This window comes from Rhynchophorus ferrugineus, unplaced genomic scaffold (genome assembly GCF_030347505.1).
Source record: "Rhynchophorus ferrugineus isolate W39M unplaced genomic scaffold, kcgeb_rfMv2 rfM11, whole genome shotgun sequence".
In the NCBI taxonomy this organism is placed as follows: Eukaryota; Metazoa; Arthropoda; class Insecta; order Coleoptera; family Curculionidae; genus Rhynchophorus; species Rhynchophorus ferrugineus.
In genome coordinates this window covers 20,529,515-20,552,611 of record NW_027472590.1, presented here as the reverse complement: position 1 = coordinate 20,552,611, position 23,097 = coordinate 20,529,515, and the positions used below count along the sequence as shown (strand labels likewise).

Below are 23,097 nucleotides of genomic sequence, written 5' to 3'. Positions count from 1 at the left end.
ATCATCTCTTGATAATACTGATATATACTCCGTAATAGCTCAGCTTCAGTTTTGGCATACAGATCAACAATGTATTGATGAAACAGCTGGTGGCATCGGAGAATGTTATTGGCTTCCTGATTGGCATGTTTATTTCCAATATTAGCACGTGTCAACACAAAATTTAACTTTGACTTCAAAATATTAAATTCCATTTCTTTAGGCCGTAAGTGGACGAAAAAAAAAATATATGGCATGAAAAAGTTTACTTTTTTATTTAGAAAACCGCTTGAAAGATATTTTTCAAAATCTGTGGTGTTAATTTTTAATTGAAAATGAAACCATTTTAATTATTTTTATCAAGTGTTACTATCAAAATAACTTACAAAAAACTAGAAAATAATTTAAAAGTGGCCGCCTTTACTTTTTCTTTTATGTTCATAGTTCTATGTCTTAATAAACCCCAAATATAGTCTCCCATCATGTTTTCATTGTATTGGCCTTGATAACGTTGTTCGAAGCTTATAATGTCCTGATGAAAATGATCTCCTTACTCTTCTGAATACGCTTCTATGTTGTTTTTGAATTTATCTAAATGAGCATGCAACATACGTTCGAAACTCATAATATCCTGGTGAAAACGTTCTCCTTGCTCTTCTGAATACGCTCCCATGTTTTTTTAACTTATCTAAATGAGCATGAACTTTTAATGACATGTTGCAGCCCATGGCCTTAAAATTTTTTACCATATTTTCAACTTGCCTTTTTTGTAGTTTTCCGCTTTGTTATTTCCTAAAAATACAGAAACGACTACTTAGAAAGCCAAAACCTTTGCTTCTGATAATTGCGGAAAAATATTCCTCAAGTATTCAAACGCTTCTGAGGTTTGATTCCAGTTTTTTAACAAATTGTTTCATTTACCCTAACTTAATGTGCAAAAGCGACATTAACACTTTCTCTGATTCAACAACTGGCTCAAATTTTACGTTTTCTTTCCCTGTCACAAAGTTCTGTTCTTACAGGCCAGGACCGTTGAGAATAATGCTTAGCATCCGCTGTGCTATCCCATAAACACCAATAACACGGATACTTTGTATATCAGGATATTCCATTGGTTTTGCATTTTTACCTCTACGTCTTTTGCTCGGATTCACAATGCAAAAGCAGCAGTCGTTAAATTGATATTTCGGTTCTCACCAGATTGTGTGTTGCAAATTTCATTGACCTTTTCTCACCTCGATACCAATCTAAAATATAGAAATAGTAGTTAATATGTCTGTTATATTAAATCCACTATTTGATTAAAATTTGCTGATTACCTTCCAAACATCTTTTACAATTATTACAAGCAACATGTGGAGCCCAGGTCTTGTCTTGATTCTAAACAGGACAGTTAAAATATGCTTCGTAGGCTTCACAGAGATCGTGAGATATATTTAATTCGTTTTTTACGTCTTGAACTTTACGTCTTGAACTTTAAGAAATTGCCAACCTATATAACAATATGCATCAGCATAATATTTACACTTTCGCGACGACATTTTAAGGTATTCAGATACACTTGAATCAAATACAAAACACTTGATCGTTGTTTATCACTTTGGTGCCGTCTATCAGCGCTGTGTAAAAGTGTAAACCCCACTCTTATCGCGCGGTATTTTTAAATGTATTAAAAATAATTGAAATTTATGAAATATTCAAATATGAGTATTATTAATATAACTATTACAAATGTAAATTTTATACCAAAAAAGGTATTTTCTTCTCATTTTTGTTCATAACTAAACGGAAAATCATAAAATAATCTTTAGGACAAAGAACGAAAACATTTTCGTAGAGTCGTGTTATCAATGGGAATGCGTAGAAATTTATCTCGCTAACTTCCTTTTTATTGTCTACCGCTAAATAATAAAATGATGAATGAGATACAAAGAAATTACTTGCTGGGTACTTACTTGTCACTGGATTACTTTATTTAATGCTAAAATGATATCCATTTTCTGATTTCCAAAATATTAGTTGATACTGTAAAGCATTGTAGTACTATGATTGTCTTGGAGCATCTGCACTGTATACATATTTTTCGACAAACTCAGATAAGTTTTCAGCTAAAACAATTTTAACTTTAATAATAGTTGGTACATTGTAACAAGTCAATGAAATGAAATGTCTCTGGCCTACCTGTTCAAGGGTACACTGATTATAGCGACCCTTCAACATTTCGATACCATTTTTGTAGTACGATTTGTCCTTTGTATTTGTCCTGACTTGTGACATGGTGTATTGTCTTGTTGAAGCAGCACTTTCTTTTTCTTCAAATGCGGCCGTTTTTCGGAGATTTCGTAATTCAAACGGTCCAATAACGCTATTTACTAGTTGCTGTTGATGGTCCTTGATTTTTCAAGGTCGTCAATAAAAATTATTCCATGTGTATCCCAAAATACAGATGCCATAACCTTGCCAGCCGACTGTTGCGCTTTCCAACGCTTTGGAGCGGGTTCATCGTGTGCAATCCACTCGAATGACTGTCGATTGGACTTCGGAGTGAAATGGCGGAGCGATGTTTCATCCACTGTCACATATCGACGCAAAAACTCGGGTTTATTACGTCTGATCATCTTCAAACACTTTTCCGAATCATCAACTCGTCGTTGTTTTTGGTCAAAAGTGAGCTCGCGCAGTACCCTCTTTGCACAGAGCTTTCTTATACCCAAATATTCATGAATGAACGTGATGTACACATTCTGTTGATATCTTTAGAATACCTGTTATTTTATTCAATTTCGATTTACGCTCATTCAAAATCATTTTGTGGATTTTTTAAATATTTTCATCGGTAACAACCTCTTTTGGGCGTCCACTGTCTTCGCCGTCTTCGGTGTTCATTTCACCACGTCTAAACTTAGCATACCAATCATTGATGGTTGATTTTCCTGGAGCAGTGTCCGGAAACTCGGCATCAAGCCAAGTTTTTGCTTCAACTGTATTTTCCCCTTCAAAAAGCAATATTTTATTAAAACCGCGAAATTCCTTTTTATTAATATTTTTCACAATAACAATAGTTGCTTCAATCAAAATTCAATAATTCACAAACTAATAATTCGACAGCTCTCAAATTTATACACGCACGTTTTTTGAGTGTTAGGGCTAACTAAAAAATATATGGATTTACTTCTGGTAACGCCATCTATGTGTCAGACCGGGGACTTTTCAATTGATCTGTTATTAACCATAAATTACATAGAGCTTATAAGAGCTATATAAAATATAGGCTAAAATTGTGAAATATATTGAACACTTTTTACACAAGTTTAAACTATAAAACAAATACAATAAACGGCTTACACTGTTTGGATAAACCACTTTCGCATCTCATGCCTCATATAGTACTTATAATGTTGTACAGATAAGTAGCGGATATCAAGAGGAAGCATTTGAAACTGTGTGCTGATATCAAAATGAACACTAAGTCACATTTGATATTGAGTATTGTAGATCAATAAGTAATCTCTAAAAATATTACATTTTATGGGTATAATCTATTCCGCGGAGGAAGCCGGAGTAGAATGTCGGTATAGTCTCCAGTAAAGGCGTTTCTATAGTCTGTCAAACCCTAGTTAGATTTAATTGATATTAGGCAAGAACATACATCGCGGACATGGTATACAAATATTTTCAAATGGTAGACAAACTTTAAACTTCCTCACTACATAATTATATTAAATTTATTGAAATCATAGGCAGTGAAGTAATCGCAGTGAATTAATTCATAAATATAAGTAAAAGATGACAATTTACATTAAAAATGTTTAGAGTTCCATTCACAAATAATTATTTAATCAGACAAGTTTTAAAAATATGTTCTTATATATTTTTTCCTGTAAATACTCCTATATTTATTTTACTTCTTGAGAAACAATTTACTGAATCACTGTTAAATGAAACTTTCGCCAACTAATTAAAAAGGAAATAAATTCAGTGCATCCCAATTATGTAACTAAAATAAACCTACTCGCAATTTTCAGGTGGCTAAACGTTTCGTTTGAGAAATATCTGGCAGTCTAAAATAAATCAAGTTCGTATCAAAACAAATACCGCTTTTAAAAGATGCGCGTGGCAAATGTTAGCATCAAAGGCTGAGATTCTATGTTATCACCATAGTGTTCCTATTCAAGCTGTTCTATTTAGTTTAATGCTCAAATCAGATACCTTACATAGTGACATCAAGAGATTTACAATATAATGTAATAAAATGGTACTTATGAACGCTTGAAACTAATTGAAGTACTGAGTATAACAAAGTATATGCAAAAAATCAACCGAAAACTTGACGTATATATTATACATCATATTTTTACAAAATCGATCTATTTTTAGAGAACTAGCAGTATATTGCAAAAAAAACCTGCCGAAATGTACGTTTTTGTTGCGTTCGTTATAGTCAACAAATTTTGTACAAAAAATGTTTAAAAAAGCTTAGGGAAAAGTATTTTATATTTAAATCTCATAAGATTAAGAGGGTGACACAGGCATGATAAGTATTTACAAAATATTAATAGATTGACCCCTTTTAACTGGCTTCTGAGTATAAAAGGATTCAAATAAGCTATCTTCCTGTTTGATAAATAAAACAATTATGTTATATAAACAAATTAACATAAATTAATACATCGATTTCGAATGGGTTTGAGCATAAACTGGTAAACAATGTATATGATTGAACTAGAGTGATAAAATTAAGCTAAACGTGGCCTTTTGTGGTATTGCGGAAACTCTATAGAAGATTTTAAGGAAATGCCCGCCATTTTACTGAGACACGCAAATATAATAAATTATTTTATATCGTTGCATATAACTTAATACTAACGAAATACATAAATCATCATCCCACTGTAGTTCATTTATCGCTACTCAAAGATCTGAAAAATTGTCTAAAATAAGAACAGACTCTAACCTGGAGACATGAATGTATATTCAACCTATGCATTGGAGAGCATTAGACAGTTCACACAAACAATGTCGAAAGTCTTACTTACTTACGTTGATTATTTGTTATGTTTGTGGATCGACTTTATTCGAATATCTAAATTGACATTTTTCGAGTGTATATTTATCAGAATATGATTGTTCATTGAGACCATACACTCGGTAATACTCTTATTTTGTCTACTCTTCAATAAACTAGCTGACTATTTGCTATCATAACTTCAACATGCTTCCCATCGAGTTCACCTAATTTGTGGAATAAATATAAAAATAATATACTTGAAGACATTTTGCGTACAACAACAACAAATCCAGTATTTCTTTTTTATATTAATCTCTTGGAACGTCAACAATGTGCCTGTGGGTAATAAGTATTATTGTTTGATGTCCGTTATATAATATAACCATCCTAACATGTAATAATTTATAATCTAAATCTTATTCTAGATACTATTCTAACTTATTTTAAAATCTATCCTAACTTATTCTAATAACTATTGTAGCTTATTCTAGAAATTATTAAATTTCACTCTATGTGTCTATTAACCAGTTCGTATGGTAGTTTGCGTTTGAGCCTATGCACCTCACTGTCATCGCACACATTTAACTGTTTGGCGAGTGTATTAGGATGCACTAATAGTCTTTCGGAGTACTTCGCGCATGGACGAATCACACTCGTTATGGGTTCTATGTGGATATTGCGTTGAATCAATTTGTTGAACACGTAATATGGGGCATCGACGATGACTCGCAACACTTTATTCTGGAACCTCTGGAGGATATCTATAATAGATTTGCTAGTAGTGCCCCACAGTTCAATATCATAGGTCCAGAAAAACCTTGTTATATAATGATAATTTAGATTTACGCCCTATCAGCCAAAACATTTGGTTTAGTTTAAGGCCAAGCTGTTTGCGTTTTGTCACAATATATTTTCTCCAAATCAGACGTCAATTAAAATGCGTTCCCAGATATTTAACGCTGTCTGCTTGCGGAAGTTCATGATTATTCAATTTTACTGAGGGACATGTTCTTCTGCAAAGGGTGAATGTCATATGGGTAGATTTTGTCTCATTTGCTTTGATACGCCATGTCTTCAACCATAATTGTATTTGCTCCAGGTGGGTTTGTAGGTTTATTGATGCTGTGACTGGATCTTCATGGAAGTTTTCAAGCAGAATTCGACTTTGTGAATTTCGAAATGAAGTTGGAGGTTTTTTGTGGCTGATATTGGATCCTTGTGGGATGATAAAACCGCTGTATCGTGAACATATGTTGCAACAGTAGTGTTTCGTTAAGTCGGTAGGTCATCTGTATACATAAGATATAACAATGGGCCGAGAAAACTGCCCTGCAGAACGCCCGAATATATGGGCTGTAGGCCAGTGTATTCGTCACCCTGTTTGACAATAAAATGTCTGTCTGAGAGGCACGATTTCAGAAATTGAAAGTGCCTATGGGGCAAAAGTTTTTTAATTTAATTATTTTTCAAAAGTATTTTATAGTCCAGTATGCCTACATTGTCGAAGGCCTATTAAATATTGAGAAATGCAGCGGAGCAATATTTTTTATCCTTTAATTTTTTGTTAATTTGGTTGATTAATCTATGTATTTGTTCTGTTGTACCGTATTTATTACGGAAGCCAAATTGATGGTCTGCAATAATATTTCTCTCCTCTGCGATTAATTTTAATATCTTAATGTATAGTTTTTCGAAAAGTTTTGAGATAACAGGTAAAAGGCTTATAGGACGATAAGAGGAGACGTCTGATTTTTTCCTAGGTTTAGGAATCATAATAATTTGAGCCACTTTCCAAGTGCTAGGAAAATAATTAAGTCTTGTTTAATATTTGTGATTATCCCTAGGTAAGAGTGTAAAATCCGACAAGGAAAATGATCCCAGTCACGCCAATGGCCAGTCTGGGTAAGACCGGATGTTTTCTGGGAATGGATGTAGGCTTAATGCCGAGGACAGTGGTTCGGAGCTCACGTTAAAGTGTAGGTCCAGTCCAGGTAATCCCCTAGTTCTTAAAAGGAGCCTTTAAAATATATATATAAAAAAAACACATTTTCAAATTTTGACAAATTACGTTAGACACCAATCAGAAGCCCTAACGTTCTCTAACTGTTTAGTGCGCTTCGGTTTCATTTGAATTATTTATCTCATATTTTACAGTTAAAAAATTGCTTTTGTGCTACCAACGAAAAGAAAATGTAAACAAGAAAATTGAAACGCGAGTTATAAAGGGAAATAACCTAAATTTTATCGATAGTACAGTGTGACTGTAGCTAAAATGATAATTTAAAAAAATATTTGAACTTTTATCGAATTGAAGCTAGTGAGTATTTCAAACATGCTGACCATAAAATGTGGTAGAATATTATATATTATAATTAACAAAACGTTGATAGTAACTATAATACAAGGTAGGTTAATTTATATATATTTGATAAAAGGTGCTTGATTATCTTCAAATTATCGCAGCTCTGTGGGACAAAAAAATTAACCAGTATTATATTTAATTACCTTGTAATAGGGTAAATAAAGTACAGAAATTGTAATTTTGCAGTTTATTTTAACAATAGGCTTACAAATTTATAAGTTCATCCAACTGCAATACTTAAACAAATACTTTACAAAATATCGTTTTATACATGCTCTAATGTATTAAGTTATCTTACGAAATCTTAGACTAGATCTCTACATAGTTTCTTTTACTTCACTAGGCTTCAGTGACAACAGTTGGGTTCATACATCGTCGGTATTTAAGTATCCTTTCAAACTTCTTTCTGTTATAAAACGCACCTACCAGACTATAAAAACTTGATAATATCACACTGGTTAACTAAATGTATGCTATAATAATCATAATGTATGGTATATTAATAATAATCCTTAATCAGGTGTAATATAGTCTATCGAACTATTCCATATTGAAGAAAACCAGCTATTTTATATTTACTTTTTGTACTAAGTATATAGGATCGTGCAGTAGTGAAAACGGTGAATAGTTAGTGAACTCAGTTAGAAACCCATTTTCTTCTGTCTATTTGATATTTGACTATTGTAGAAATATATACTGGCCTTATGCACACTTATACAAATAAACCCATCCTATTATATTAATTTTAAATTTCAATATTACGTTTGTTATTTAAACAACGTCTAACCTCAACGTACGTCACGTTAATTACACTTTCACACCCCAATGTTTTACAACACAATTAAAAGTACCTAAAATAGTAAATACTGCTGCCTAGTGCTGTGAATAAAATACCGATGTTCAAGCTATATCGGCTGGGTCGCGTATTGCAATACATCACCACATTTCTTTGGCAACTGTCTGCCTTGGAACGAAAATACACAACTTATTCGGAGTTTGTGCCGATATATAATTATATTACGGACCCTAACACCACCGATACACATTAGAATGTCTAATTATTAGTCTCTGCTATTAAAATAATGTATAAATAAGACCCGTACCCGTACAAATCGCACAGTGTCACAATTACGTCAAGCGCAGGAGCGTTTTAGCGCTTTAAAAATTATATTATTTCAAACCTCAATTTCTTCCAAACTTATTTTTTAAAGAAAGAACTTTGATTCCGAGTAAATTTTTTATAAAAGTTTTTCAAAAAATTTCATCTAGCCTAATGAAGTGTCATCCAAAATATATACAATATGTGTTTTCGCTTCCAATATTATTAGTTGAATATATGCTGATACAAAACAAAGCAATTGTGAATCATAAAAAAATATTATCCCTTTTGAACGAATTCGAGATGATTATTAAAAGTGTAAAAATGTTATAAAGGCAGCAGTAAAAGAAGTCGTAACAATGAAATCTTTATTAGAGCGCTTGTCTCTGTTTTAACTTTTATATAAATCCGGTTAAAACTCGTGAGAAATGAATGACACTTTATGAATAAGTATATCGTTTTGAGAACAAACATGAATCGCCATTAAAAAATCCAGAAAGTTGCAAATCAAGTTGTTAGTTACGAGCTTCAGTTTTATTGTGACGAAAATAATATTAGCCTTAGCTTAATACTTTTTAATGTTTCGATTATATAGCTAAATAATTTAAAATACAGCTGTAAATGATTCAACAATACCTTTGTTTTACCTTAGATATATTATAATATTACATAGGAACTATAAATACCGTGTTGTAAATAATAAAATTAATTTGTCTATCCAAATATATTCCTTTTTTCCACGAAAAAGTCGCTGTTCTGTTGCTTTATTTATATGGCTTAAGTATGTTAACATTGCATAACAATATACTTATTATACATTGAGAAAATCATTCTTTGTAATAAAATATAGGATTTTGATGAGAATGGGAATAATATAATTTTCCCGTGAAAAACTGCCTTTATTAGTATTATTGTGACCATGAAAAGCAAGCCTTAATGATAGAATAACGACGAAATAATACAATGAAAAAAGGCCATTTTAATATTAAAGCCAACATAAAGTTACTTCAGATAAAACAGTTTTTATTATATGAAAAAGAGATGTGATAAGAAAACAAACAAACTGAACCCGATACCTACTTTTAGACGCCTCACTCCTTACACTATTCTGTCTTAAAAGACATGAGTTCTTTTTCTCGAATACGCAGTCCATAGCCAAGGCCATAACAGTAACAGTTACACTTCCCTCTTAAAGCACGACCACAGGAAAACATACATTGCCTCTTCCATCTGAGTAGCTTACAGTTCTAATAAAATGTTTAATGAGCATCGCCTATATCTTCATTCGTCAGTTTGAATTTCAAGATCCCGACACTGTTTCTACCCAACTTACCATGGTATTGACATGTTTTCCCAAGTTTAGTCACTCCAAATTTCAATAATAGCCCTTAATCAGATGTAATATATCCTATAGAACTATTTCATATTGAAGGAAACCAGGTATTTTATATTGACTTTTTGTAATCTAATCATGATGGACACTTTAGTCAAGTTTAGTGACTCCAAATTTCAATAGTCTACGGATGAGAAACTGAACTAGTGTATTCATTAGTTCACAGCAACTTCAGTCAACCTCTGGTGGCCTTACAGCCTAAACTGTGATTCTTGTGAACTTCCAGAATTCACGGAATAAGAGTGTTTCCTAAAGCAAAAATGTTTCTGGTTTGAATTTTCATCAAGTTCTATTCATCTTTGGGAACCTTCAATCCACCATTTGTGACCTTACAGATTCAGCTTTGATAATATCGCAAGAACTCTAACTAGAACTGTACACCAAGAAAATTCGAGTAACTGCAGAATGATTGTTGCGTCTTTATATGTAAAGACGCTTTAGTTAAATGTGATTTACACGTCGATGGGCAATATTTTTTTCTTCGATGGTTAAGATCGAATAAGCCGATGAACAATTTCGGATGTCCTCGACGTATTTAGTTGTAATGTTTGACATTTGTAAAAAGTTAGGTTAAGTTAGAATATAAGCGGGAAAACAGTCAGCATTGAAAAATAGAATAAGAATGTAATCGGTTAAGGTAACACATGTAGTCTGTACAAATTAAAACAAGTGAATAAAGTCCATAAACTGTTCAAAACATAGTTTATTATTTGGTGAACCGAAATCGCGGGTTAATCGCCCCAACAATGATTGCCAATCCAAAGTCTTGATAATTAATTTTTCTTGATAATTAACTTAACTCTCGATAATTGAATGCATTAAAAAAAGAGCAACATTATGATATCCCCGGTGTACTTACTACTACGCCAGTTATGAAATGTGAAATGGTTTAAATTACAAAAAAACTTTTATTTTCCTTAAACAAACTATTTTATTTTAGGGAAAGAAAGGGCGACTTGTTGAATGACGATATAAAATGACAGTGGAAGTGTTTATCAATTAAACACCAAACCAAACCCATCTCTACGTATTTTTCAAGACGTCCCACTCGTTGTGCCATTCAGTCTTAAAACACATAGTCCATCTTCTCGAATACGCAGTCCGTAGCCAGTACCGTAACAGTCGCATGATATAACATATACTCATAATTTCAACATACAAAACATAATTTGAATTCACACACTAAATTATAATAAAATAATGTGCAAACGAAACAGAATATACAGAAGTAGCTCTACACAAGATATAATGCTCAGAGTGATTTATTCCTTATTCCAAATTTTAAGATTATTTGTACCGTAAGATAAATGATAAAGAGAAAAGAAATAATATCTCAGCAATCAAAAGAGGTGACGAATTAATTGAAAGGTAATTACCCTCAAAACTAAGAGTCTATAGACACATCTCGTCACTCGAAAGATAACAAATAAATTTAAGCTCATCGGGAAGATGCAACTTATTATAGAGCTACAGTTCGATATTAGATCATGTTATTATATTGTTATAACCTACCTGATGGTAACTAATGATATACTAAAATAGTTAAAGTAAATATAGATTAAAAGAAACTTTAAAAAAACAATTAACAATAGGTAGTTTAGAAGCAATGGTAAATATCAATAACTTCTCGGTAAATAAATTCGGGTATGAGGTATCTCAAAGGAAAGTTTCATATATGTTTTGCAAGAAGTCATTTTGGTTTTACCTATTAGATGAATTTAATAGTCGTATATCTGTAATACTTATTCGACAAAAGCATGCTCTGGCCAATTTGAAAGGCAATAACACATGGAACAATCTATTTATAAAACAAACAACAAACATAGGTAGAGTGGTACTTTCTATCGATCTCGTCTATCGAAATTTCCCTTTCGACAATGAAGAATTCAGCTAATTTATATTATATGTTGCTTCTTATTTCTAAAACTTAAGTAAACGTCAGAATTGGTTTTATTTTCGTTTCGACAATTTTGACAATAAAGTCCTGACCCTGGACGGCTAATAGTGAAAAATTCGATGAAATTTTTAAGGATATTGATATATATTTGAAATAATACTAGGTAAACGATGTAGTTTGAGCCCAAGAAGGAGTCGCCATTATTTCAAAACCTAACTGCCTAGTTGATGCCAAATATTTCGCTTATGTGTCAATATCAATCCATTACATTGGCTTCAAACCCAGTTGAAAATAAGAAGTTGGCCAAGAATGTGCTCAAAATAATAAATTGGGATTGCTGTTGTAACCTTTTGAACTCTGAAACGGAACTTATTTTTTTTTAAATTATTTATAACCCTTCATATATCTCAAAGAACTGTAGCGAAATTAAATTAAATAGAAATCTAATTTAAAGTATTTTAATTCATAAAAACGTGATAAAACGACAAAACAACTTAACAAAAGCATTTACTGAAGTAACAACTTACCTGACTACTGTCTTATTTCACATTAAACATGTACGAACAATTCTATCTAAGAACAAGGCATACACATAATGTATAGTAAGTAGTTGTTTGAGTTTGAGTAAAGTATTTCGCCCTCAATCAGCATTCTTGGGGTCTCAGAGCGTTGCATATTATTCACGAAAATTCGCCATTGACCCCATATATCGCCTAGTATATTTGAGTCCTTAGATTACTTTCTGTGATTTTAATCGATGTAACTTTTTTCGTGGGTTTGATTTTAATATTATCTTAAATAGTTCTCTTCTTTCAAATGAATTTAATATTTCAGCTTACAGTAAATCTTATCGTAAGTCGCTTAACTTCGTTATGGTCGAGAAGTCCACTCTATTCCAGTTTTTCTATGATTTTCGAAGATAATTTATATAAACTAATCAATCAATGATAATAGTCCTTTTTGATCGTTGACATTTTGCAACTTCTTTAAAACCATCTATTACGAAAAACCATAAAATTAAATAAATAAAATATTAATATTAATTTAATTATTAATTAATCAATTTTTTTAATAGACAATATATACACGGACAGGACTAAATAATAAGAGCACCTGACATATGCTCAATATTTATTTATCAATAGAGTGTTTACTTTTATCAACAGTTACTTTTATAGTTACAGCTGCAATTTTCTCATCTTGTGTCTGAATAGTTTTCAACGGATTGTCGTCTCATTTTTGTACCAAAACATCTATTAATTACTCCAATTATATTGAAGATGGAAATATACGCCTTGGTCTCTGCTCTAAAACTCTCCATAACAGTTCAATTATGCTGGTATCTAATATTCCTAAAACCCAAACTAAAATTAATGTTTTCGCTGTATGTATGGCATCAATATGTTAGTAATAGTAAGAACATCATCATCATCATTATTTAGGATGTGGAGATATCAGTTATCAATGATGTGAATGAAATGACCAGCTGAACATCATGCTTGACTGTTTGGAACTCTCCGTACATATACCCGGCCGTTTATAGGTGACGATGTTCCAAACTTGCCGAAAAATCAATACTACACGATTTAAATAGTTTCACAGATGCACACAACATAATCCCGAACGAACAATTCGGTTTGCGTGCCAAACATTCAAGTCTTCATCAACCTTCATTAAGAAAAGATCGAAAAACTGAAGCCATCTTTTTAGATGTTTCGAAAGCTTTCGATAAGGTTTGGCACGATCTAATATTCAGAGCGAAACAGCTTGATCTACCGAATGACTTAATCTCCCTGATAGATTCATACTTGGACGGTAGGTATTTTCAAGTGAGGATCAGTGAGACAGTCTCCTCTCATAAAAAGATTTCCGCAGGAGTCCCGCAAGGTCCTCCACTAGCCCCTGCCCTGTTCAAAGTTTACTTGGCTGATTTCCCACTCCGCAAATATTCCCACACAGCATTTTATACAGATGATACAGTTTTCTTTACAACCGTTTACAGTCCCAACGCTAAAGTTCCTATAAACCCCTGGCTCCAAATCGATAAAGTTATCATATCTCGGTCTGCAGTTCGACCGCAGGATCCAATAGTCAGCCCAAATCAAGCACGCTATCTGCAAAGACAATGGCATGAAGTCTACTCTTCCCACTTCTCTGTAGAAAAAATAGACTCCCAGTCCCCAGAAAGCAACTCTGTATAAAATGCTAGTCCGTCCTGTCTGCCTCTTCCGAGCACAGGTGTGGTACAGGTACGTCTCTGAGAGACAACTGGCACTGTTTTAAGTATTCCGATCCAAAAGAGTCCGTGCGTTATTCAATGCCCCACCCCATGGTTTATGAGGAAAGTCAACACTCACCTCGAATCAGGCATCCCGTTCGTGAAGAGTTTCACGAACATGCTCAGTGTAGGTTCTCTCTAGGCGCCTTTGAACACTACCACACTTTGATAAAATCCCTACCCATCCACAAACCTCGTTAGATAACCAACTACGACAATCCCAGTCGTAACCCAGGGTCTCTGTCCACCGGAAAACACTTCACTATCCCGAACCGAAAGCGACATCAGCAAAAGACCATTTGGTTCTAGCTGGTCATTCTGGAACAAAAAAAGGTGACAGTGTAAACGATGATTCGTCGGACCATACTACATTCTTCCAGTTATCAAGTGTTCAGTTTTTATGATCGTTATGATCGTGATCACGAAGTGTTATAGGTGTGTTATGTTATATATATTATCTATTCTCTCCTTTCATTTCTTGCATCTATCTTTGACAATACAATGTTTCCTGCTTATTAATAATTTTTCTACTGATGGTGAAGCACGTTTTTCTTTTTGAATTTTTTAAATAAATTTTGGCCTTCATTACCTTCAATTTCTAGACTCGGATACTACCACTTTTAGGTCGATGTGGATTACCTTAAGTCATCCTTATCAATCCACCCCTATTAAAAATCTTATATGAGAATAATATTATGCTAAGCTAAAAAATATCTATTTTTATATAAAAATATGCGTATTTCTACAACACATATTTTAATATGATATTTTTTTATTTGTTATTAAAACAATTTGGCTAAAATGTAGGCCGAAGAAAGACCGTCTCGAATACCTTCAGAAATATTTTTGCGCAATATCAGAATCATATGTTTATTTTTCAGTGAAATTTTCTTATATTCCTGGGCGCGCTCGTGTTCCTCGTTCGTTTCGAATTATTAAAATAAATTAATCTAAATACCCTGGCTTGTTGCGATTTATTAGTGACATTTTTTACACGCCTTATCTTAGATTTAATACAATAAAGCAATATTTCAGTATGCAAGATCGTGCTCTATACGGGGAAAATAAACAAAAAATAAAATCTGCGTCTTAGTTTAAAATGCTTTGAGCTGAAAGTGTTTTTTTCGCGAACGTATATTAAAATTGAAAAAGCTTATTAAACTAAACGCGCAAAGACAGGCAACGTATCAGAAGTATCTTATTTTATTTTATTATTATTTCAGGCTAAAAACTAGTAATAATGAGTATCTGACAGCTCTAATTTTTACAGTACGTCAATAAAATTATAACCAAATCGGTCTATGATATTCGATTTGTGTTGGTACTTGTCGACACCATTGTTATATGTCAAAGTAAATATAATATTACATCCATTGTTTCAGTCGTGCACTTTTCGATACTATTTTCAGACCTAGTAGTTTCATCCGACTGATTCTTAACCCTCTGTCTTTGCCATCCTAGCCGCTACCTTGAAAATAATGTGCCGAATTTATACTTATCTAGATTAATATGTAATATATATGATTTTATGTTTTGTTTGTATTATGATTATAAATAACCATATATTGCATCGTAATAGCTTCCAAAATGCTCTACTATTTTTCAAGATTATTTAATCAAGATTTTAACTGCATTTATGTGTTTTGTCACCTATAGAGTCTTTTTTATTGACTTTTCCAATTTTCTATATCTCTCGATTTTTGTTCAAGCCTTTTGTATGTTAAAACTTCTGTAATTCATACTTTTGTAATTATTATGTAATTCATCTTTGTAACTTTTCTTTCTTGTTATTTTGTATTTACTCTAATGGCTACCAGGCATTAGGCTAGCTTGGTAACGACGATGGTGAGTAAATTCACCATTGTACTCATTTGCTGATTGGCGTCATTGGCTTGATTGGCGTTGTCTGCGTCTTAGGTTGGATCTGACTATTGGTTACTGCGTGTACGTATGATATATAAGGATGTTGTATGATATATAAGGAAGTTAAATAGTATAGGCTGTCTTGGTGGCTGTAAGTTTAATCGGCCATGGGTGCATAAATTTTAAAATCAAAATCTAGCACTACTGTACCATAAATTACAAAGGTTTGAAATTTGAAGCCAAATCCTTCGGTTTTGTATTTGATAGTATATTAATACGGAACGAGAAAACTTCATTAAGTTATTTTATTTAATTTTAAACAGTGTTGTTTTTGTAATACTTTCGGTTATTCCCATATTGTTGGGAATATTAAAGAGTTATAGGAAGTTTGATTAAAAACCATGAGCAAGTAATGTTACATTCTATATTTTTTGCAGAGAATACAAATCAATATGTCCAATTTTTCGGAAGGAATATTCAGCTGTGAAAGAAAAACATACCATATGCGAACATTTCATTCTGTTCTGTAATCTTTGATGAAAAGGCCTTCAAATTTTCACTAGGAACATTTTCAAATTCATAATATAAACCTTAATTATTCCATTTGGAATTTCAATTAATTTGATGTTTGGTGAAGACAACAGCTGAGAAAACTTATTCTTGCTTAAGGACTCATAGTAGTTGATATTATTCTAGAGACAATTGTACTTAAAATATTAATATTGGTATTAAAATTATTAAGACTTTACAGTAAATTTTATTAATTTTAATTTCTAATCAATTTCAGGTCTTATTAGTAAATGAATTTTGTAACAGAATACTAACCAAACATTTGGGAGTCAAGACTGTAACTATCAGATGATATTTTATTCTTTGAACCTATTATCTAATTATTTTTATTATTGGTTTTATAGACCTAAGATTTAAAAAGTCAATAATTCATTTAATGATTGTAAATATATTCCATTAATATAAATTTCAAAGTTGTAAAAAATAATGTGCCTAATTGTGTTCGCTCTATATACATGCTAAATACATAACATACATAATATACATGGTAAAGTCACATTGATTAGTTCAAAATTATTTTATTCATATATTCCCTAAGAATGATACTTATATAGGATGCTATGATTCACAGAATTTTAGAACATATATTATTTTAAATAATATTATATATCATATATTTCTAATATTATATTATATTGAAACATTACACTTTATTTCATATTGTTTGTTTAATTTATTAAAATAGCTATGAATGGAATCAGCAAATTTATCTCCCGCAAGGTGGAGAATTTAGAAGTCGTCATAGAAGACATCCGGTCTTATGCAGCCTGGTTACTGGCATGGTTGGGGTGATTTCCCTCGTCCGATCTTGTACTCTTACCATATCAATAATCACCAACATAAATTTACAATTACTTGTCAGCAGGATTTCAAGCCGGAACTGCAGAAGAACCATCATGTCGCCTTAGCAACTGCGCCATACAAGTCGGCTTAATATTATTTTATTATTTTTTGCGAAGTTTTGCTTTTTCTTACTGCTTGTAGATTAACAGATCAATTGAAAAGTCCCCGGCCCACCAGAGTAAAACACATTTTTTGGCAAAATTAGTTTTTTTTTATTCAACATACGATGAATCAAGGGTAATACGCTGATTATAATGACCCTCCAACTTTTCGATACCACTTTTGAAGTACGATTTGTCCTTTGTTTCAAAATAGGCTTCAGTTTCGGCGATCTCCTCTTCATTCGACGAAAATTTCTTCCCAGCGTGCATTCTTTTGAAATATGAGAACAGGAAATAGTCGCTGAGGGCGGAATCTTGAGAATAGGGTGGATGAGGGAGCAATTCGAAGCCGAATTCATGGATTTTTGCCATCATTTTCACTGACTTGTGACATGGTGCATTGTCTTGGTGAAGCAGCACTTTCTTTTTGTTCAAATGCTGCCGTTTTCGAAGATTTCGTCATTTAAACGGCCCAATAATGCTATGCAATGTATGTAATAGTCGCTGTTGATGGTTCTTTCTTTTTCGAGGTAGCCAATGAAAATTATTCCATGCGCATCCCAAAATACAGACGCCATAACCTTGCCAGCCGACTGTTGCGTTTTCCCACGCTTTGGAGCAGGTTCATCGTGTGCAGTCCACTCGGACGACTGTCGATTGGACTTCGATGTGAAATGATGGAGCCATATTTCATCCATTGTCACATATTGACACAAAAACTCGGGTTTGTTACGCTTGATCGTCTCCAAACACTGCTCTTAATCATCAACTCGTCGTTGTTTTTGGCCAAAGTAGCTTGCGCAGCACCCACTTTGCACAATTTCAACTTACGGTAATTCAAGATCATTTTGTGGTTTTTTATTGGTTTCTTCGGTGCTCATTTCACCACTTCTAAACTTAGCATACCAATACCTCCTTGATGGTTGATTTTCCTGGGACGGTGTCCAAAAACTCGGCATCAAGCCAAGTATTTCCTTCAACTGTATTTTTTCCCCTCAAAAAGCAATATTTTATCAACACACGAAATTTCTTTTTATCCATTTTCTCATAATAACAAAAGTTGCTTCACTCAAAATGCTATAATTCACAAACTAATGATCTGACAGCTGTCAAATTTATACACGCATCTTTTGAGGGTTAGGGCTAACTAAAAAACATCTGGACTCACTAAATTAATCTAATAGAACTTAAGTTCCAACTCGAAAAAACAACAGATCCTTTAAGACTATCTGGGAAAAAGACCAGAAATATTTCAAACATCCATAGAATAATAATAATAAATGTCCCGAGACATCAGTATTTTTTGGAAATAACTTTTTTCATCGGTTATAGTTCTAAATATAAATTATACTGTAATATGAACTGGTTTACCACTACTTTATCACAGTAAATATTTACGCCACAGAAATATGACAAACCGAATAGGACGGCGGTCAAGACCAGCGTTTAATTAAAATTTTATTTGGATTCAGAATGTTTGCTGAAAGTCGTAGAGGAATTGCCGCATACATATTTTATTAACCCCTTGATATCAACTAAATATTAAATAAGCGTTTTATGTCGAAAGTAATATTTTTTTGATCAATAATGAAAAAAAACAGTTATTACTTTATTTATTGGGCTTTGGTTTGAGGATATTTGCTTTTTTAATCTAGATAAATATGTGTTTTAATTATATTTTCTTCTTATTCCAGGTCGCAGCTAATTTGCCAGTAACAAACAATAATTCTGAACAATCTCTTAGGTAAGTTGGAATATTTACATCAGGGTTACTTACCAGGGATGTCGATAATTCATTTTCGTTTTTCCTTCCACCAAAGAATACACATTATTTACAATTGCCAATTAAAATTCAATTATTTATTTAAAGTTTGATTATAAGAATTTTATTCTGGCCAATTTCTCATCTATTCTTCTCTCAAATAATTTATGGATACTATTCCAAAATAACAGTTTCTCCTTTGAATTGTTTAGTGGAAATGAAATGGTTTATTGAGCTAACTTTAACTTTCGAATTCGACGAAGAGCTGCTCTGCAAGCGCGTGCCCCATTGATATAAAAGTTAGTAGGCGAATGGAGCTAAGTCTGGAGAGTACGACTGGTGCTATAAAACTTCCAATACAAGTGATTTTGACGCTTATTGGGTGTTTTTCTTGGTCACTCAAATTATAGGCCATGATATTGCGAACAAAGCGATTTGACCTTGCTCTCAATGGGCCAACATCGCCAGGTGATAACCATGCTTTTTTCAATCGGAATCTTTCAAATAACTTATAAATATATATAAATATATATAATATTGTAAATATATTAGATATTTTCAAAAAATTATAAAACTGCAACATTGTTATATTGGCGCAAAGTAACTCGTGTATCAAGTAAAAACATGGCGCACTTATGGCTAGTGAATCTGTTACGAAAAGCGTAATTACCAACAGACCTGCTAATAACATATAGTTGGGGGAAAAGTTATTTATTAAAGTTTTTTCAAGTTAGAAAGAGGTCTATAGAATATAGGGAAGTGAGCAAAATACACAGTACAAAGCAGTATCACGTAGAACATAATTGGCTAACTGAGCGCAAGTCCACTTATATAAAACGGCAAACATGTCAATTTAGTTTAGTTATGTATTAGGTTTCAATTGTTTACCTGCTTTCTTGGGAAGTAAATTTAACTAATGATATTGTTTCTCTTTGACAAACAATTATTCAAAATAAAAAAAAATAAAACAATTTAAACAATGTAAATTTGGTATTTTAGGGTAAATGATGTGGCTCGGTGAATGGAGGTAAAACGAGATAAAACAGTGGTGTTTGCATTATGTGACCGTTATTTATTGGCTATATAAAAATGTGAAAAATACAAATGTTAAAACGAATGGCAGCGGTGTTACCTGGAGACGAGGCTTGGACAGTCCATGGTGGCACGTCTAAACCAAACGAGGGTTCAGCACTGAATCACCGAAATACCCTTCAATAACATCCCAGATAAACGTCTCGGGGTTGCCGCCAGCTATTCGTTGTCGGGTTCTAGTTGGCGCTGCTGGCACCCCGCCCGTGTTCAACATCTGGGATTATATTTCTGGGTATTTTGTAGACCGTTATTCCATGATGTAAAATTCGACATGCCTCAAGGTCGTTACAATACTCCCCTGCCAGCATTTTACATAAAATTACTACAAGCAACATAAATACAAAAATGTATGAAAAAATATCAAATACAAAAAAATATATACCAAACAAAATGTGTTGTGTGAAAAGGGCTTTGAGAAATATGGTAAATCGAAACGATTGTGGTTGGTACAGTCGCGATCCGGTAGGGCTGTTAATATCTTCCGGCCCTACAGATACCGTTGCTTCATCGTTGCTTTGGCACTTGAATGTGGTCCATCGACGACGTTGAGAACAAGCTATTTTTCGGACAGGGCTCCCGTAATCGACGCTGTTGGAGGATCGATTGTTCGATGACGTGGTAGCTTATTTTAGCTAGACGACGAGACATTAGCAATTCTGGTACCTCGGCGAAGACATAACACGTGACTGCAATCGGTACCTAGCTTCTGGAGCTGCTCTGTGACTAATCCGTAGTCACATACGTTACAATAATTCAGAAAAGACAAATAACGACGGTATCCGACCGATGCCGCCCAAAGCCTTTCAAATCAAAATGTCTGCCATTATGACGGAGACGGCGAGCGAAGGAAGACATTATGATTTAAACATAGCGCCTAAAGAAATGTTTAGCCGAGACGCTGATGATAACCACGTAAAATATACCATGTTCCACGTACCCTCCGTTCACGAGTCCAAACCCAATTTTGCGAAAAATTACGTGGGGGTCACCACTTTAGGGTAAATAATGTGGCTCGGTGAATGGAGGTAAAACGAAATGAAACAGTGGTGTTTACATTATGTGACCGTTATTTATTAGCTATATAAAAATGTGAAAAATACAAATGATAAAACGAATGGCAGCGGTGTTACCTGGAGACGAGGCTTGGGCAGTCGATGGTGGCACGTCTAAACCAAACGAGGGTTCAGCACTGAATCACCGAAATACCCTTCAATAACATCCCAGGTAAACGTCTCGGGGTTTCCGCCAGCTATTCGTTGTCGGGTTCTAGTTGGCGCTGCTGGCACCCCGCCCGTGTTCAACATCTGGGATTATATTTCTGGGTATTTTGTAGACCGTTATTCCAAGATGTAAAATTCGACATGCCTCAAGGTCGTCTACAGTATATTTCAGAATCAAACTAGCATCATTAATAGCTTTTAGATTTTTCACACCACCAATATGCTCTAAATATACGTAGTATGTGTCGATTCATCCCTTGTAATATTATTTTTCATTCAGTAGCGTATATATACTTTGCAGAGTCCAAACATGTACAATATTTTGTTTGCAACAATGTCAGTACCTTACATATTATTATTAAACATACATGCTTACACATCATATATTTTAATAAATTTCTTGATAGATATCCTACTACTAAAAAAGTAAAATGCAGCGCAAGGTTTTTGATATATTTTTTTATTATTGATTATAATTTAGTAAAATAACAATAATTAGCTATTTGTTTTTATCCTAATTTGTTATTATACTGTGCACTGAATTTTACCTATAAATTCACCGAACTAGGTCAAGTTCATTATTTATAATATTCTGTCCAAGCCATAATTATCTAGGAGCTGGAGGACCTCAAAATATACTGGATCAAATTTACTCAATTTTGCTTTGCTGGTGGAGCCTCTCCTTCAGATCCTTATGCAGAATGTTATTACGAATGTATCATGGAGCACTAAAAATACCTTAGAGTGCCTCGTTTTGGAATCTTTGTAAGACATTTGTATTGCTTTGGTTGGTACAATTTCAGAGTTTAAAGTTATTAAGAGTATAAATCCACCAAAAGCTTATTATATACTGACAGTGTTGCATACCAATAACCACTACATATTTTGTAATTCGACCTGAGTTCAATAGATTTTTGTATTCAAGATATTTGGATGTTTTTCTAAACGGGACTACATGCTGATTTAGATATACTCGCATGTGTTTGATTATTTTTGTTCGTAAAATCAATATCCACTGAGTTATTTTGATTCATTTTAATGCGACATTTTTCTGCCGTGAATGTTTTTCGGCAATAGTTGTTTGCAACTTTTCGGTTGATTCGAATTTATTATATCCAATGGCTAGGATTGCAGCGTCATCTGCAAATGTCACAGCAACATTTTCATTTAATGTAGGTAAATGTGTCTGCAAATAAATAATAATTGGTCCCAATACACTTCCCTATGGCAGACTTGCTCAAGTCAGAATAAGCATCTTAATGTTTGATTCTGATATATCGGTCAGTTCTATATGACCCTAAAATGTATTAATATTGCTCAAGGAAAAACATTTTAATTTTATGCATTGATCCCTCCTGCTATACTATATCGAAATATTGTAGACTAAATTTTATTTTCTTAAAATGATTTGTCTATAACGCTCTTGATTCAGTGAACACGATAAATCTTGGAATATTGTTTTCTGAAGCCAAATTGATGATCCGGAATAAGATGTCTTTCCTGAATTATTGATTGAATCATTTTCAATAGAAGTTGTGCAAGTAACTTGTATATTTTTGACAACAGAGATATTGGCCGGTACATTAAGTAGGTAGTGACTTTCTTAAAAGTTCCTTTAATATTTTTCTGG

At 33.1% G+C, this 23,097-nt stretch overlaps 1 protein-coding gene across 4 annotated transcripts in view; it reads left to right on the top strand.

The window, feature by feature from the left end:
• Scgdelta (Sarcoglycan delta) overlaps nt 1–23,097 on the top strand; it is a 163,348-nt gene that overhangs the window by 2,739 nt on the left and 137,512 nt on the right. For 3 of the 4 annotated variants that reach the window (XR_013007654.1, XR_013007655.1, XM_076417385.1), the window contains exon 2: nt 19,088–19,137. The exons of the other annotated variant lie outside the window; for it this stretch is intronic. The gene's annotated coding sequence lies outside the window, so the exon portion shown is untranslated. The remainder of the gene's footprint in view (nt 1–19,087; nt 19,138–23,097) is intronic. 4 annotated transcript variants of the gene reach the window in all.